Below are 18,084 nucleotides of genomic sequence, written 5' to 3'. Positions count from 1 at the left end.
ATGAAATGTCACATTTTAACATTCAAGAAACTAATGACAATGTCTTAGAAAGTTAAAACTAAACAATCTATTTTATTTTTGAATGAGTCTTAGAAAGTTAAAACTATGCATATTAAATGTATAATAAGAATAAAATGAGTTCTTAGGTTCTTTAGTTCAAATTTGGGAGCGAAAATGCCTCATTTTAGCCTAAATATGACCTATAACGATAAAACAAGCCTTAAAGATGTATAAGTTTATTGGAATAAGTCTCGGAAACTTAAAAATAAACATAATAACCATGTACTAAGTTTAAAATGAGTCCTTAGGTTCTTTAGTTCAAAGTTGGGAGCGAAAATGTCATTTTAGGCTAAATATGACCTATAACGACCCAATGAGCCTTAAATGTGCATAAATAGATTGGAATGAGTCATAGAAAGTTATAACTAAGCATGTAAAACATTAATAAGTTTAAAATGAGTCCCTAGGTTCTTTATTTCAAATTTGAGAGAGAAAATGCTCATTTTAGCCTAAATATGGTCAATAACGACCAAACAAACCTTAAATGTGCATAAATAGATTGGAATAAGTCTTGGAAACTTCAAACTAAGCATATTAATCATGTAAAAGGTTTAAAATAAGTCCTTAGGTTCTTTAGTTCAAATTTGGGAGCGAAAATATCATTTTAGCCTAAATATGACCTATAATGAACCAATGAGCCTTAAATGTGCATTAATAGATTCTAATGAGTCTTAGAAAGTTAAAACTATGAATATTAAATGTATAATAAGTATAAAATGAGTTCTTAGGTTCTTTAGTTCAAATTTGGGAGCGAAAATGTCTCATTTAAGCCTAAATATGACCTATAACGACCAAACAATCCTTAAATGTGCATAAGTAGATTGGAATAAGTCTTGTAAACTTAAAACTAAACATACTAATCATGTAATAAGTTTAAAATAAGTCCTTAAGTTCTTTAGTTCAAAGTTGGGAGCGAAAATGTCATTTTATGCTAAATATGACCTATGACGACCCAATGAGCTTTAAATGTGCATAAATAGATTGGTATGAGTCTTAGAAAGTCAAAACTAAGCATATAAAACATTTAGTAAGTTTAAAATGAGTCCTTAGGTTCTTTATTTAAAATTTGGGAGCGAAAATGCTCATTTTAGCCTAAATATGACCTATAACGACCAAACAAGCCTTAAATGTGCATAAGTAGATTGAAATGAGTTTTGGAAACTTCAAACTAAGCATATTAATCATGTAATAAGAATAAAATGAGTACTTAGGTTCTTTAGTTTAAAGTTGGGAGCGGAAATGTCATTTTAGCTCTAAATATGACCTATAACGATCCAATGAGCCTTAAATGTGCATAAATAGATTGGAATGAGTAATGTACTTTTAGAAGAGCGAGAAACATGAAAGTTTCACTCATTGTTTCCTATTAGTTGTACTAGATCGGGTACGGGAACGTTAATGCTATGCGCTACCTAGTTTGGTTTTTTTTGTTACAATTTCACTTGGAAGTAATGGGTTGATCTTAATTGCAATTATAATGGATAAAAGTTTCACGATGATGATGATTTTCTCAATACCAAAATTTCTATAGTTCTACTAGTCAATGTTTTGCTGGCATGAGAAAGGTTTTTTCATAAGAAAAATTAAAATAGGAAATTCAAACAAATACCAAAATCCACATGGCATATTGGCATGACAAAAAAGATTTAAGGCCAACCTAACATTAACATATGTGTCTGATTCTAAGACCAAGCAGCCCGCTCTACAGGTTTATTGTAGACCAGATATACCACAAACTCTCCATATTAGGTTGTAGTTGTAAATAAATTTTGTTTAAAAAAGTTTCAAGGATGAATCATCTAGTAAGGACTGAAGCGCCTGCCCAGTCTATCACTATTAGGTACTAGCAACTTAGCAAGGTTTTTTGTTTTGATGGTGTGTATAATTGCTGGTCAATAGTAGCTAAGACAAACAGAACTATGAGCACAGAATTACTGATACAAGCATCAAATTCTCATAAGAAAGTACCTGATGGTCTTCTCTGATTCTTAGATTCTGTCTTACACAAATGCGAGACACTCTTGCATTGATCTCATAAACTGCACTTACTGCAGTCATGTTTTTCAACTGGTTGATGTGTGTTTGAGCACTTTTTCAGTAGTTGCCTTAGTTTAAGGTGGAAGCTCACTGGCCACATTGTTTCCTTTGTTTAACATTATCAGAATTTGGAAAGGTATTAGCAAATGCAGATTACAAAATGATTAAAAATACATCCAAGAGTCTAGCACAAAAGGGCCCGGGAACCCATTCTCGCCATTAACATTATCAGGACAGTTTTTAACGTCTGTTACAAGGGGTAGGGGGTTTGAGTTGAGATGTAATTTCAATTAGTTATTGACTTTTGGGCATTTGAGGAATTTTTTATTCTGCATTTAGCAATTATACTTTGAAATGGATGCGTAATTAACACTCAGTATCTCAGTAACGGATAGAATATTCAAAAGTAGTTGAGAAATATATGTAGTAACCAAGGAAGAGTCACTGGTTTCAAACAACAATAGCTTTGGGGAACTAAATCAGACATATACAGACATTAAAAACTGTCCTGTAAAGCCATATAATACTGCAATTTCATTTCTTTATTTCATCACCTATCAGTTACCACAACCTAGATAATCTTCATTCTTCATTACATTAATGAAAGGCTACTTGTACCAATTTCAACGAACTTGGTATATTAAATTTAGATGCTAAACAAAGAGAACTGATAGTTATCAAAATGGCAACCCAATTCTAAGAACAAATAAAAATAAAACAAATAGTACAATTATCTCACCAGAAAATTGTGGGAGTTGCAACATTTTTCCATTTTCTGAGGAAGGCAAGCATTTGCTTGAATAATTATCTTTAGCCTCCCAGTAATGTCGTTTTCATTGCTGGAAGTGTTCACATTTTAACAATGTAGAGGAAACATTAAAAATAATCTGAACTTTGGATACTACTTGAATGTAAAAGTCACCCTTTGCCCAAATATTATGAGAGAAAAGAGAAGGCAGAAAGAAGGAAGAAGGCAGTGGTACAAACTGATATATAAAAATCCAACCTTAGAGTACCTCCATCCACAAAACGGATGGACGAATGGCCACCGGAGGAACTAATATATTGGTAAATATAAGCTTCTCCGGTCTATCAGCAAGACAGAGCAGCTCACAGTCCTGCAAGTTTACAGAAATAAGTACAAACTAGCTTAGAACAAGAAGGTTATAACACCTTCCTCAATTAAACTCCAGAAAACTAATTGATTTTTTGAAGTCCACTTCCTTTGTTCCATAGGTATACCTTTTACCATTGACATCCAACATTAGTTTTACCATTGACATCCAACATTAGTTTTAAATAAAGATACAGTGTACGACAAACAAGAAATCAATATTACTCATGCCAATAACCTTTTTCGATCATAAAAAGTCATTCAATACCCAAAAAAAGAAGTAAAAAGAAATATTTGAAAAGCAAAGTAACTACAAGCCATGTGATTAGTGTTAATATCACTACAACATTTTGAAACCAAATGCAACATATTGGCCAAATGTGCGCATAAAATGTATAGCTTTGTCAATTACACTAATCCTAAACATGTCAAATTTTCCAATTTTCCAACAGTTCCATCCGGGAAAAGGCAGAATCCGGAATTAGACCAATTTTACATATGTTGTTTTGTCAAAAACCAGGTTTAAACAACTGCTTATCCTAATTAGAACTGACTTTGGGTTGATCAAAATGAAAGTGTTCTACTGTTAGGGTGCAATTAGGTCCTAATAGTGCTTAGGGTTATTGCTAGTGTGTTAAGTCAGTTGGGAGTGAGTTTGTTGGCTACTGTTTGTAGTTGTTAGGTCAACATGGGCCATTGTTGACTTGAGTTGTGTATGGTCTGGTGTCAAAAAGTTAGCAACTTAATTAGTTCATATCTACTAAACAATCAGTATGTCATATAAGAATAACAAAAAACCCTAAACATCCACTAACCTCAATATAATACTAAAAACTATGTAAACCATGTAATGATACAAATCTTGAAGAAGAAAGAAGAGAAGCATACATTCAGCAGCACATTCAGAAGCACATTCAGCACAGGAATGAGTTCCAACTCCAACAGCATTTCCAACAGCAGCAATCTTATTTAATCATTAAAAACACCATCAATTTCTGAAACCTAATCTCGACACCTCTCCATTTGCTTTGCTGGTATTATTAAGAACAATGAACACCCAAATTATCACAAATCTATACTATTGTAGTGAAATTGCAAAGCCATTTTCGATCCTGAGACATTAACATCTCAATGAAAGAAGAATTTTAGTAAAGCTGGACTCAATTCTTCTAATAATATGAAGTGAACATCCTAATTCCCATCAAACCAAAAACCATCAAATGACAGTATTACTTGATAAACATGGTATTTCTCAGCTCTAATCGTTCCCTAACTAAAACTTTAAGTCTTATTTTATTTCTTTTAACTTCTTCAAAGAGATTAAAGGCAAAATGATGGTTAACAAAACTTAAATAGTTCATATCTGCCATAAATTACTATATCATACAAGATTACTAAAACCTCTTAACAGTCAGCAAATCCAACTTCAATTAACACTAAAAATTATGTAAATCTTAAAGAAGAAATAAGAGAAGCATACCGATGCCTATACTTCCAGCAGAGGAACAACAACAGTAGAATATCCTTAAAGAGCAGTAGCATCACCAAAAAGAATCAACCTCAACCCTGTTAGGTTATGATACATATGACAAAACATAAATCATGCGGAAAACCTTAATCCCGGGAAATATATTATTTACACATAATCATTTAGCATAATTTAGGAGCATACACTTTGTAGCGTGCCCTCCCTGAAGGAAATAATGCCCTTGGTCCAAGTATGCATTCTATGTTAAGTCTAATAAATGCGGTTCAGTATTAATTAACAAGTTAATAATTCAGTGAGATCAAGTGAGCTGAATGCCTAGCTAGAGGCCGCTTCAGTTCAAGTGGAATTAATGATATTAATCCACAGCTTACTCTTGACTGAACCCGTAGGGTCACATAAATAGTACGTAAACGGATCAAGTATTTAATGGCATTAAATACTCCATCTATGAATATTCGGAACCGACGGATCTTGGTTTCAGTGGGAGCTAAGATCGTCACAGGCAAGAAATGAATACTCCGGAAACGATGATATTGCCGGAAACGGAAATATGGATCGTATCGGAAATATGAATATTATCCAAGTCGTAGATGTTGCCGGAAACGGAAACATGGTACGTATCGGAAAATATTATTGGAAATGGAAATATTACCAGAATCGGAAATATTGCCGGAAACGGAAATATTGTCAGAATCGGAAATATTACCGGAATCGGAAAATAATTCCGGAAACGGAAATATTAAATATTTGTTCGAAACGGAAATTAATTCCGGAATCGGAAATATTAAATATTGTTCGTATCGGAAATAGATTCCGGAAATGGAAATTTAAACGGAAGCGTATCGTACGAATTAGCATCGGACGAGGCTTGCCGGACGAAGGCCCAGCACGAAGCTGGGGCCATCGCCCAGCAAGCATGCGCGCCACAAGCCCAGCCAAGGCAGCGCCCAGGCCTACCGCAAGGCAGGCCCAGCGCGCGCCAAGGGCCACGGATGCGTGGGCCGTGCTGCGCGGGGCTGCTGCTCGCACGCGCATGGGCAGCCCTTGTGGCTGCCGTGTGTGTGTGAGTTTGTGCTCATGCGTGATTCCTGAATCTACAAGAGTCAGTGTATGATTAAATTTCTATTCCTAATTGGATAAATTAATTAAATAGAATTCATGTAGGATTCTAATTTCAATTAATTCGTATCCTACTAGGATTACGATTCCTTTTCCATAACTCTATAAATAAAGGCCTAGGGGTCATAATTTATACACAAGTTTCAAAGTATTCAAAAAGTGAGTTTTTGAGAGAAAATTAAAACACACATCTTGCTCATAAAGTGCCGAAATTTTCTAGTACCTTAAGGGCGATTCTAGTTGGTCAATCTTAAGGCGGATCCGGACGTGCTGTGGACTATCTACGGAGGGACGACACTTGGAGTCCTAAAAGACTTGTTCTTGTTCGGTTCGGGCGCAGCTAGGGAGGGCACGCAACAAAGAGTATGCATCTATATTATGCTATATGATTATGTGTAAATAATATGTTGTCCTGGGTTAATGGTTGTTTCCGCATGATCTATGTAATGTCATATGTATCATAACCTAACAGTGGTATCAGAGCCCCTTATTATTTTCATAATCTAAATTGCATGAACATGGTTAAATATTACAAATTTGCAAGAATTAAAAGGGGTGATTAATTTTCGTAATTGTTAATTAATTGCAAATTGCGTTTATTTAATTATACGTACGCAGTTTTTCGGCAGTTTCTTCATTACTCATCCGAATTGAGTGATTTTTGTGTCAATTCCGCATGTAAAAGGCATTCTAAAATTTTGACAAAAATAGTATTTTTCTGCCGAACCCAGAATTCTCAAATTCGAAGCCTAACTATGACTTTTCGAAGGTTTTAGTTTTTCGAATGCAATATTTCGTAAATTTAAGATGTTAAATTAAATATTTGCGATTCTTGTTGATAAATCTTGAATTTTTGATTGACCTACTGCATATGTTTAACAAGTTTGAATGCCTAGTCTTGTTAATTATGCAATCTAATTTGTAATTATGATTAATTTGTTGAAAATTAGAATAATTTAGAATTAATTTGATTTTCATAATTAATTGTAATTTAATTAGAAACCTATGATTAAAAACCACCATAAAAATTGTAAATTTACGATAAATTTTAAATTTTTATGACCTAGACTTGAATCCATAACAATCGGAAATCAATTGGATAATAAATTTTCGATTTTTCGCCCTAAAATTATGAAATTAATAATATTTATTAATTTGTCATTAATTTTAAATATAAATTTTAAATTTTTATGCGATTCGTTCATATAACTTGCACGCACGAAGCAATGGACGCTTCGTGTTACCCTTAAGGGGTGTTGTATAATGCGGGCATGCGACGACGAGCAAGGGAGCTCGTCGCCTGTGCGGCACGAATGCAATGAGCAAGGGCGTAGTGCACGAGCACAAGGCAGCAGCCCTGCCTTGTGTCGTGTGCCACGAGCAATGAACGAATGGGCATGGGCGAGGGGCGAGCCAAGGCAGTCGCGTGTGGGCAGCAAGCGAGCTGCGCCACAACGCGCGCTGCCTCGCACAAGTGCGCGCAGCCTCGCGCGCAGCGAGCGCAAGCTCGCGTGCCACGAGCGCTGCGCCCAGCACTACTCGCGCGCACAGCGCGCGATGTCGCTCGCCCAGCGAGCGATGTCGCGCCCCAGCGAGCGATGGCCCGCGCGCACAGCGCGCGATGTCGCCCGCCCAGCGAGCGATGTCGCGCCCCAGCGAGCGATGGCTCGCGCGCACAGCGAGCGAGCCAGCGCGCCCAGCGAGCGATGTCGCGCGCCCAGCGAGCGATCTCGCGCGCGCGCACTGCGAGCGATAGCTCGCGTGCGATGGGGCGCTGTGCGGAGGCTTGCGATAGGACAGCAGCAGCTATGCGACGAGCGCATGGGGTGCGCGCACATGGCCAGCAATGGCTGTGTGCGTACGGCCCATGGGCGTGCAACGCGTAGGGTGTTTGCGTTACGATTAGATCGTTTTGAATGTTTAATTTGAAAATTTCAGTTCACGTAATTTTAATTAATTTTAAAATTAATAATTTGAATTAATTTTTTGGATTTTAATTTTGAATATTATAATTATAATAAATGGAATTTATTCTAATTATTTTACTAAAATTAAAATGATGAATTAATTTAAATGCGACTGAAATTAAATTAAATTTTGGATTCAATTATAAATTGATATGAGCTTTAAATTTTAATTAAATTTGTATGTTTCCGGTTGGACTAGAAATACATTTTTATGTTTAAAATTGGTAAAGCATATGAATTTATTGGTTTAAGTGGGAGCGCTTTTTAGTCATAAACTCTTGATTAGGTCTACAAATCCTTAAGGTTAAAACAACTTGATTAGAATTAATAAGGACTGAATAATTGGTAGATTATTGGTGCCCTTGATTAATTGCTGCAAATGTTTACGTGATGCATAATGTGTTTTACTAACCAGCTATGTGGGCCATTCATGATAATGAATGGGTGAATGGTATATATTGTATATGTACTGTTTTGCAGGTTATGAAGTGACTAGTATTGCCCAAATAGGATAGAAAATATGGTCTGCGTACCATTAATTTGAATGTAATTGGTCTAAAGCACCAAAGTTATTTTTCAATTCAAATATGGTCTGCGAACCATCAAATAGTTGTAATTAGTTATAGCTTATCCTATTTGAAGAAAATGGTGCCTCCCACGGAGATTTTCAAGACGGACTTTGAAGTCAAAGCTTCAAGATGAAGTCGGGCCATACTAGATCACAAATATCTTATGCATGTTTTAAGTTATTTATTGTTTTAAATATGTCTTAAAATGCATGAGATCAAAAGCTTGATTATGTTGCATGATTAAGGATTTTAGTTCACTTAAAATCTAACCAACATAGTAAGAGCCTTAAGTTCCAAACTTAAAAATTGAGTTAAAAGGTGCCATGCCAAAATATACACTTGCTTGGATATCCTTTACATCAATCTAGTAATAGTTTTCGCTCAGCGAGGTGTTACTTATTGGTCCTAAAGGGGCAAGGTACACAAATAATTGTGAGTACATGTTAGTTTTGGTGAAACTCAACGATATAAGTAAGGAGTCCTTTTATGTCGTGGCAAATTCGATAGGTTTACCTAATAAGTTCTTAGACGTACCTATCAACCAAGAATAGTTTCTAGACTATTAGCAAAAGGCTTTTTGCTTACCTAAGATGTTCTAGGATTAAGTCGACAAACTGTGCTTAGTTCTTCAATGATTTTAGGATCTTGGAATCATTTTATTCACACCTGCCGGAACACATAACTTGAATAAAATGCTTAATAAACATTGAATTATGCATGTATGCTAGAATTTAAGTTTATTAAGAGAAACTGTGAATGGTTATTTATTTGTTTATTCTTTTCAATTGTAGTTTTTAATATGGCAAACAACAATTCATTCAACATTCAATCAATTCTCGAAAAGGAGAAGTTGAACGGGAAAAACTTCCTTGACTGGCAAAGGAACTTGCAAATAGTTCTTATGCAGGAAGAAAAGGAGTATGTCCTAGATGAGGCGATGCCCGAAGCTCCAGGCGACGGGGTCACTCAGGCAGCCCTCAATCGTTGGATTGATGCCAACAAGGATGTGAAATGTCTAATGCTCGCCACCATGAGTGCGGATCTGCAGAAAACGTTCATCAACTCAGATGCTTTCACAATCATCAGTGAGTTGAAGAACATGTTCCAAGATCTGGCTCGAGTCGAAAGATTCGAGACTCATAGGCAAATTCTTGAGACCAAGCTTAAGAAAGGCGAGCCCGTAAGTCCACATGTTCTCAAAATGATTGGACTCATTGAGAATATGAGTCGGCTGGATCAGCAATTTTCTCAGGAAATGGCTATAGACACCATCCTCCATTCTCTTCATAGCGGGTATGATCAGTTCAAACTGAACTACAGTATGAATAGTCTGGACAAAACGCTCACTGAGCTTCACGGTATGCTGAAGACCGCTGAAAAGACGCTCAAAAGTGATAAGCAGGATGTGCTTATGGTGCGTGGGGGCAAGTTCAAGAAATCTGGAAAGAAGAGGAATGCTAAGAAAGGTGGCAACAAGGCCAGCCCAACTAAGCAAACTGGCGCCAAATCTGCAAAGAGGAAGGTCAGTCAACCCACTTCTGAATCCGAATGCTTCTACTGCAAGAAGAAGGGGCATTGGAAGAGAGATTGCTTGAAGCTAAAGGAAGATCAGAAGAACGGAACAGTCGTTCCATCTTCAGGTATTTTCGTTATAGACTGTATACTTGCTAATTCAACTTCTTGGGTATTAGATACAGGTTGTGGCTCACACTTATGTTCCAATCCACAGGGACTAAGAAGAAGTAGAAAGTTAAGCAAGGGTGAAGTCGACCTACGAGTGGGAAATGGAGCACGGATTGCTGCATTAGCCGTAGGAACTTACTATTTGTCGTTGCCCTCCGGGCTAGTTTTGGAACTGGAAGAATGTTTCCATGTTCCAAGTCTTACTAAAAACATCATTTCAGTTTCTTGCTTAGATGCTAAGGGATTTTCCTTTATAATAAAAGACAATAGTTGTTCGTTTTATTTTAAAGAGATGTTTTATGGATCTGCTAGATTAGTCAATGGACTTTATTTATTAGATCACGACAAACAAGTATATAACATAAATACCAAAAAGGCCAAAAAGGATGATTCAGATCTCACCTATCTGTGGCATTGTCGATTAGGCCATATAAACTTGAAACGCTTAGAAAGACTTCAAAGAGAAGGAATTCTAGAACCATTTGACTTAGAGGATTATGGTAAATGCGAATCATGTTTACTTGGCAAAATGACAAAGCAACCTTTCTCTAAAGTTGGAGAAAGAGCAAATGAACTATTGGGTTTAATCCATACAAATGTATGTGGACCAATGAGTACAAATGCTAGAGGTGGTTTCAGCTACTTTATCACTTTCACTGATGACTTCAGTAGGTATGGTTATGTCTACCTAATGAAGCATAAGTCTGAATCCTTTGACAAATTCAAGGAATTTCAGAGTGAAGTAGAGAATCAATTAGGCAAGAAGATCAAGGCACTGCGGTCTGATAGAGGCGGTGAATATCTGAGCTATGAATTTGATGACCATCTGAAAGAATGTGGAATTCTATCAGAATTGACTCCTCCTGGAACACCACAATGGAACGGTGTGTCAGAACGGAGGAACAGAACCTTGCTAGACATGGTCAGGTCAATGATGGGTCAGGCCGAACTTCCATTAGAATTTTGGGGACATGCACTAAATACAGCTGCACTCACTATAAATAGAGCTCCGTCTAAAGCTGTCGAAAAGACTCCATACGAATTATGGTTTGGAAAGCCTCCAAATGTGTCTTTTCTTAAGATTTGGGGATGTGAAGTATACGTCAAACGATTAATTTCAGACAAACTTCATCCAAAATCTGACAAATGTATCCTTGTGGGCTATCCAAAGGAAACAAAAGGGTATTACTTCTACAATACATCTGAGAACAAAGTGTTTGTTGCTCGAGATGGTGTCTTTTTGGAGAAGGATCACATTTCCAAAATGACAAGTGGGAGAAAAGTAGACCTCGAAGAAATTCGAGTCGAACAACAAACTCTAGAGAATGCTCAAGATGACATTCAAGATGAAACTCAGAGATCTTTAGAAGAATCTGGTGAGAATCATGGTCAATCTAGAAATGTTACCCCGCGTAGATCGCAAAGATATAGATCTCAACCGGAAAGGTACTTAGGTATTTTGACGAACGAGAGCTATGACGTTCTATTACTTGAAAGTGATGAACCTGCGACTTACAAGCAAGCTATGACGAGCCCTAGCTCCAAGCAATGGCAAGAAGCCATGCAATCTGAATTAGACTCCATGTCTGAAAACCAAGTATGGGATTTGGTCGATTTGCCAGATGGCTACCAAGCCATTGGAAGCAAATGGGTTTTCAAACTGAAAAAGGACAAGGATGGGAAACTTGAAGTTTTCAAAGCTAGATTGGTTGCAAAAGGTTACAGGCAAGTCCACGGTGTGGATTACGATGAAACCTTTTCACCAGTTGCAATGCTAAAGTCTATTCGAATAATGTTAGCAATCGCTGCATATTACGATTACGAAATATGGCAGATGGATGTCAAAACTGCTTTCTTAAACGGCGTTTTAACAGAAACTGTGTTTATGACACAGCCTGAAGGTTTTGAGGATCCAAAGAATGCTAAAAAGGTATGCAAGCTAAAGAAGTCAATCTACGGATTGAAGCAGGCATCCAGGAGCTGGAATATACGTTTTGATGAAGCAGTCAGTGACTTTGGTTTCATCAAGAACGCGGACGAATCTTGTGTATACAAGAAGGTCAGTGGGAGCAAAATTGCTTTCCTAGTATTATATGTCGACGACATATTGCTTATCGGAAATGACATTCCTATGTTGAACTCTGTCAAGATTTGGCTTGGGAAATGTTTTTCGATGAAGGATCTAGGAGAAGCACAGTACATATTGGGCATCAAGATTTACAGGGATAGATCTAAAAAGATGATTGGACTTAGTCAAAGCACTTATATCAATAAGGTGCTTGATAGGTTCAAGATGGCGGACTCCAAGCGAGGCTACCTACCCATGTCTCATGGAATGACTCTAAGCAAGACTCAGTGCCCAAAAACACTTGATGAGCGTAGACGAATGAATGGGATTCCATATGCATCATTGATTGGTTCAATAATGTATGCTATGATATGTACACGCCCGGATGTTGCGTACGCACTCAGTGCTACGAGCAGATACCAGTCAGACCCAGGAGAGGCGCATTGGACTGCTGCCAAGAACATTCTGAAGTACCTGAAAAGGCACAAAGATGACTTCCTGGTCTATGGTGGAGATGATGAATTAATTGTTAAAGGCTATACGGACGCAAGTTTCCAAACCGACAAAGATGATTTCAGATCACAGTCTGGGTTTGTCTTCTGCCTCAACGGAGGAGCAGTAAGCTGGAAAAGTGCTAAGCAAAGCACCATTGCGGATTCTACAACTGAAGCGGAGTACATTGCTGCACATGAAGCAGCAAAGGAAGCTATATGGCTAAGGAAGTTCATAGGAGAACTTGGTGTAGTCCCCTCCATTAAAGGACCAATAGCCCTGTATTGTGATAATAACGGAGCTATTGCACAGGCAAAAGAGCCTAGACACCACCAGAGAGTCAAGCATGTACTTCGTAGATTTCACCTTCTACGAGAGTTCGTTGAAAGAAAAGAAGTCGAGATAAGCAAAATTGGAACTGATGACAACATATCAGATCCATTAACTAAACCTCTGCCGCAAGCGAAGCACAACTCGCACACTGCAGCTATGGGAATCAAGCATATTGGAGAATGGCTTTGATGTCTCTGTTTAATGTTTTAAAGTTTTAGAGTTTAAATCTTTGTAAAACATTATTGGTTAATCATTCACAATAAATGAAAGAAATTCATTTTTCCATTTAATTTGTGGTTTATTAAATGATGAGTCCCTTCAACTTGACGATATATTCAAGATAGACTGTCAGGACCAGTCCTGTGACTAAGAAATGTCTATCAAGTGAACTTGAATGTCAAAGGTTGAAAATGGTCCCTAATCGGAGTTTTCTATAAAATTGGACGCATAGAAAACGTTAGACGATTAGAATGCAAGATGACTAGTAGTTCTGTTTCTTGAACTATGTGGACATGGCAATGTCATAATCATTTGCATAGATACTTACTTTGGGAAGACTAGTATCGGACAAGACCTATGAAACTTTACTGTAAGAGATGAAAGTCTGTCATAAGTAAATTTCATTAAATTATTAGACACTAAATCCTCAATACCTGAGTGATTTGAGATTACTTGTTTGAGAACTGGTTGCTTTGACGTTGACCAACCGTCGCACCGTAAAAGGAGGCTATAAAGGCAACGCTCAGGTAATCACCTATCAAACGAAGTCTAATCTCAAGATCGCAAGATTGGGATTGTCCTCCCATAAATCGGGAAGAGATGCTTAAAAGTTGTACAAGGCCACTCGGAGAGCTAGAAACTGTGAAATGCATGGCCGTGCTCGGATGAATCATAGGCTATGATTATCTGTTTATTTGATCAGTTGAACTCTGAAACCGAGGAACACCTCTGGACATAATAAGGATGACAACTCTTACCTTATGTTCAAGAGCAAGCATCGAGCGACAAAGGAATTAGGAAATGCACACTTGTCCCTAAGGACAAGTGGGAGACTGAAGGAAATAATGCCCTTGGTCCAAGTATGCATTCTATGTTAAGTCTAATAAATGCGGTTCAGTATTAATTAACAAGTTAATAATTCAGTGAGATCAAGTGAGCTGAATGCCTAGCTAGAGGCCGCTTCAGTTCAAGTGGAATTAATGATATTAATCCACAGCTTACTCTTGACTGAACCCGTAGGGTCACACAAATAGTACGTAAACGGATCAAGTATTTAATGGCATTAAATACTCCATCTATGAATATTCGGAACCGACGGATCTTGGTTTCAGTGGGAGCTAAGATCGTCACAGGCAAGAAATGAATACTCCGGAAACGATGATATTGCCGGAAACGGAAATATGGATCGTATCGGAAATATGAATATTATCCAAGTCGTAGATGTTGCCGGAAACGGAAACATGGTACGTATCGGAAAATATTATTGGAAATGGAAATATTACCAGAATCGGAAATATTGCCGGAAACGGAAATATTGTCAGAATCGGAAATATTACCGGAATCGGAAAATAATTCCGGAAACGGAAATATTAAATATTTGTTCGAAACGGAAATTAATTCCGGAATCGGAAATATTAAATATTGTTCGTATCGGAAATAGATTCCGGAAATGGAAATTTAAACGGAAGCGTATCGTACGAATTAGCATCGGACGAGGCTTGCCGGACGAAGGCCCAGCACGAAGCTGGGGCCATCGCCCAGCAAGCATGCGCGCCACAAGCCCAGCCAAGGCAGCGCCCAGGCCTACCGCAAGGCAGGCCCAGCGCGCGCCAAGGGCCACGGATGCGTGGGCCGTGCTGCGCGGGGCTGCTGCTCGCACGCGCATGGGCAGCCCTTGTGGCTGCCGTGTGTGTGTGAGTTTGTGCTCATGCGTGATTCCTGAATCTACAAGAGTCAGTGTATGATTAAATTTCTATTCCTAATTGGATAAATTAATTAAATAGAATTCATGTAGGATTCTAATTTCAATTAATTCGTATCCTACTAGGATTACGATTCCTTTTCCATAACTCTATAAATAAAGGCCTAGGGGTCATAATTTATACACAAGTTTCAAAGTATTCAAAAAGTGAGTTTTTGAGAGAAAATTAAAACACACATCTTGCTCATAAAGTGCCGAAATTTTCTAGTACCTTAAGGGCGATTCTAGTTGGTCAATCTTAAGGCGGATCCGGACGTGCTGTGGACTATCTACGGAGGGACGACACTTGGAGTCCTAAAAGACTTGTTCTTGTTCGGTTCGGGCGCAGCTAGGGAGGGCACGCAACAAAGAGTATGCATCTATATTATGCTATATGATTATGTGTAAATAATATGTTGTCCTGGGTTAATGGTTGTTTCCGCATGATCTATGTAATGTCATATGTATCATAACCTAACACTCCCTAGCTGCGCCCGAACCGAACAAGAACAAGTCTTTAGGACTCCAAATGTCGTCCCTCCGTAGATAGTCCATAGTACGTCCGGATCCGCCTCAAGTTAGACCAACTAGAATCGCCCTTAAGGTGCTTAGGATTTTCGGCTAGGTTAGTGCAAGAATATGGCTGAATTTTTCTTTCAAAAACTTACCCTTTGAATACTTCAATTGTTTCTATAAATTATGACCCTAGGCTTTTATTTATAGAGGTGTGGAAAGGGAATTGGAATCCTACTAGGATACGAATTAATTAAACTTAGAATCCTATAAGAACTCTAATTAATTAATTTATCCTTTTAGGAATAGGAATTTAATCATATACCAAATCCTAATAGCTTTAGGAATCGTGCATGAACACAAACACACACACACGCACGGCAGCCTCAAGGGCCGCCCATGCGCGTGCGTGCGAGCAGCAGCCCACGCTACAAGGCCCACACAGCCGTGGCCTTGGCGCGCGCTGGGCCTGCCTTGCGGTGGGCCTGGGCGCTGCCTTGGCTGGGCGTGTGGCGCGCGTTTGGCTTGCTGGGCGATGGCCCGGCTTCGTGCTGGGCCTTCGTCCGGCAGGCCTCGTCCGATGCTTATTCGTACGATACGCTTCCGATTAAATTCCCGGTTCCGGAATTCATTTCCGATACGAACAATATTTAATATTTCCGATTCCGGAATTAATTTCCGTTTCGAACAAATATTTAATATTTCCGTTTCCGGAATTATTTTCGAATTCCGATAATATTTCCGATTCTGACAATATTTCCGATTCCTGCAATATTTCCATTTCCGATAATATTTTCCGATACGTACCATGTTTCCGTTTCCGGCAACATCTACGACTTGAATAATGTTTATATTTCCGATACGATCCATATTTCCGTTCCCGGCAATATCATCGTTTCCGGAGTATTCATTTCTTGCTTGTGACGATCTCAGCTCCCACTGAAACCAAGATCCGTCGATTCCGAATTTCCATAGATGGAGTATTTAATGTCATTAAATATTTGATCCGTTTACGTACTATTTGTGTGACCCTACGGGTTCAGTCAAGAGTAAGTTGTGGATTAATATCATTAATTCCACTTGAACTGAAGCGGCCTCTAGCTGGCATTCAGCTCACTTGATCTCACTGAATTTATTAACTTGTTAATTAATACTGAACCGCATTTATTAGACTTAATATTGAATGCATACTTGGACCAAGGGCACTATTTCCTTCAAACCCATATCCCAAAATCTAAGTGCAGAGTTTGCGGATGAAATCCTGATAATTAAGCGTCCTCAAATCCCTAATTCTGAACGGAAAAGGAAAAGGGAAACCCTAGATTAGTAGATCGTTCCCTCTTTCGATTAAAAAATAAAATGGAGCCAAAACCCTAAAATTTGGGGTTAAATAGTTAATTCAATTTTACAAAAATTGAATAAGCCGAATCTTAAATTGAATAGAGATATACCTCCGTAGTGCATAAATTCACTTAAATTCAAAGAAAAAAGGGAGGTGGTGGTGGTGGTGAGAAACGCGATTGGTGAGAAACGCGATTGGTGAGAAACGGTGGTAGGTAAACCCAATGGGACCTCCATCGGAAGGTGGTGGGACGGTGGTGAACGCGGGCAAAGCGCGAGAAAAGGTGGCGACTGGCGAGGAGGCAAGAACCACCGACGAGGAAGCTCTTGACGATGCAGGAAGGGTGTTTTTTTTAGAGGACTACGCAGGGAAAGGTAAGGGAAGGAGAAGTAAGTAAAGCGCGAGAAATGAAATTTTAATATTGCAGTGAATAAATTTTTGACCCGGGCTATTGCAGGGGGCTTTTAAATGTACGCTGCGAAAAAAGTAGGTTATTCCAGGGGGCTTTTAAAATGTACGCTGTAACAAATATTTTTCTAGGGGGCTTTTAAATTGTACGCTGCAACAACCCTTTAAAGGGTTTGACCCGCGTTGACCGACTGATTATTGAAGCGTATTAATACATGTACGCTGCAACAAGGGGGCTGCAACAGGGTTTTTTCTACTAGTGTCTATTAGATCGTCATACAATTTTTATTTTTATTTCTATGGAATGAACTAAGTACTTCAAATTAATAAACACCAAATTAGGTATATGCAGAGCATTTCTATAGTTGATGTTTACGAGACTTATGATATCATGTTTAATTCATGGTTTTCCTAATGTTTTAATTGTTAATTTTATTCGAATATATTACATAAGATATAAAAGGTAACATAAAAATTTAGTTGTTTTAGACTTCATGCACGTGTTAGTATTTATAAATTATTGTGCCTGGATAAACAACAATTAGTAGTTGGTTAAGACGGTAATGAGAGTTATTCTCTAAACTTGAGGTCTTGTGTCTCACTTAGTGGTAAGGTGGGATAGCGGTAGTAATTATGAGTATATTTGTATGAGTTCTTTTCCTCCAAGTATCTCTACTTTGACGAAAATTGGCTTAACTTAATAACAGACCCGAGATATCTTTCCATTAAAAAAAATTGAATTGGATTTTACATAACTGAAATGCAATTAAAAAATAGAAACTTATTATTATCTTGAAATCAAGTTAATTTCAATTATGGGACCTCTTAGGGATATTAAAGAGGTCGGAAAAATGTTTCACAGGTGTTCTATATTGAAGGTTCCAAGAGAAGACGTGGGTCAAGCTCATGAATTGACGACAAGATGTAGGA

The sequence above is a fragment of the Spinacia oleracea genome, chromosome 5 (assembly GCF_020520425.1).
Source record: "Spinacia oleracea cultivar Varoflay chromosome 5, BTI_SOV_V1, whole genome shotgun sequence".
Lineage (NCBI taxonomy): Eukaryota > Viridiplantae > Streptophyta > Magnoliopsida > Caryophyllales > Amaranthaceae > Spinacia > Spinacia oleracea.
The sequence above is the reverse complement of the archived record's forward strand: the minus strand, read 5'-3'. Positions refer to the sequence as shown.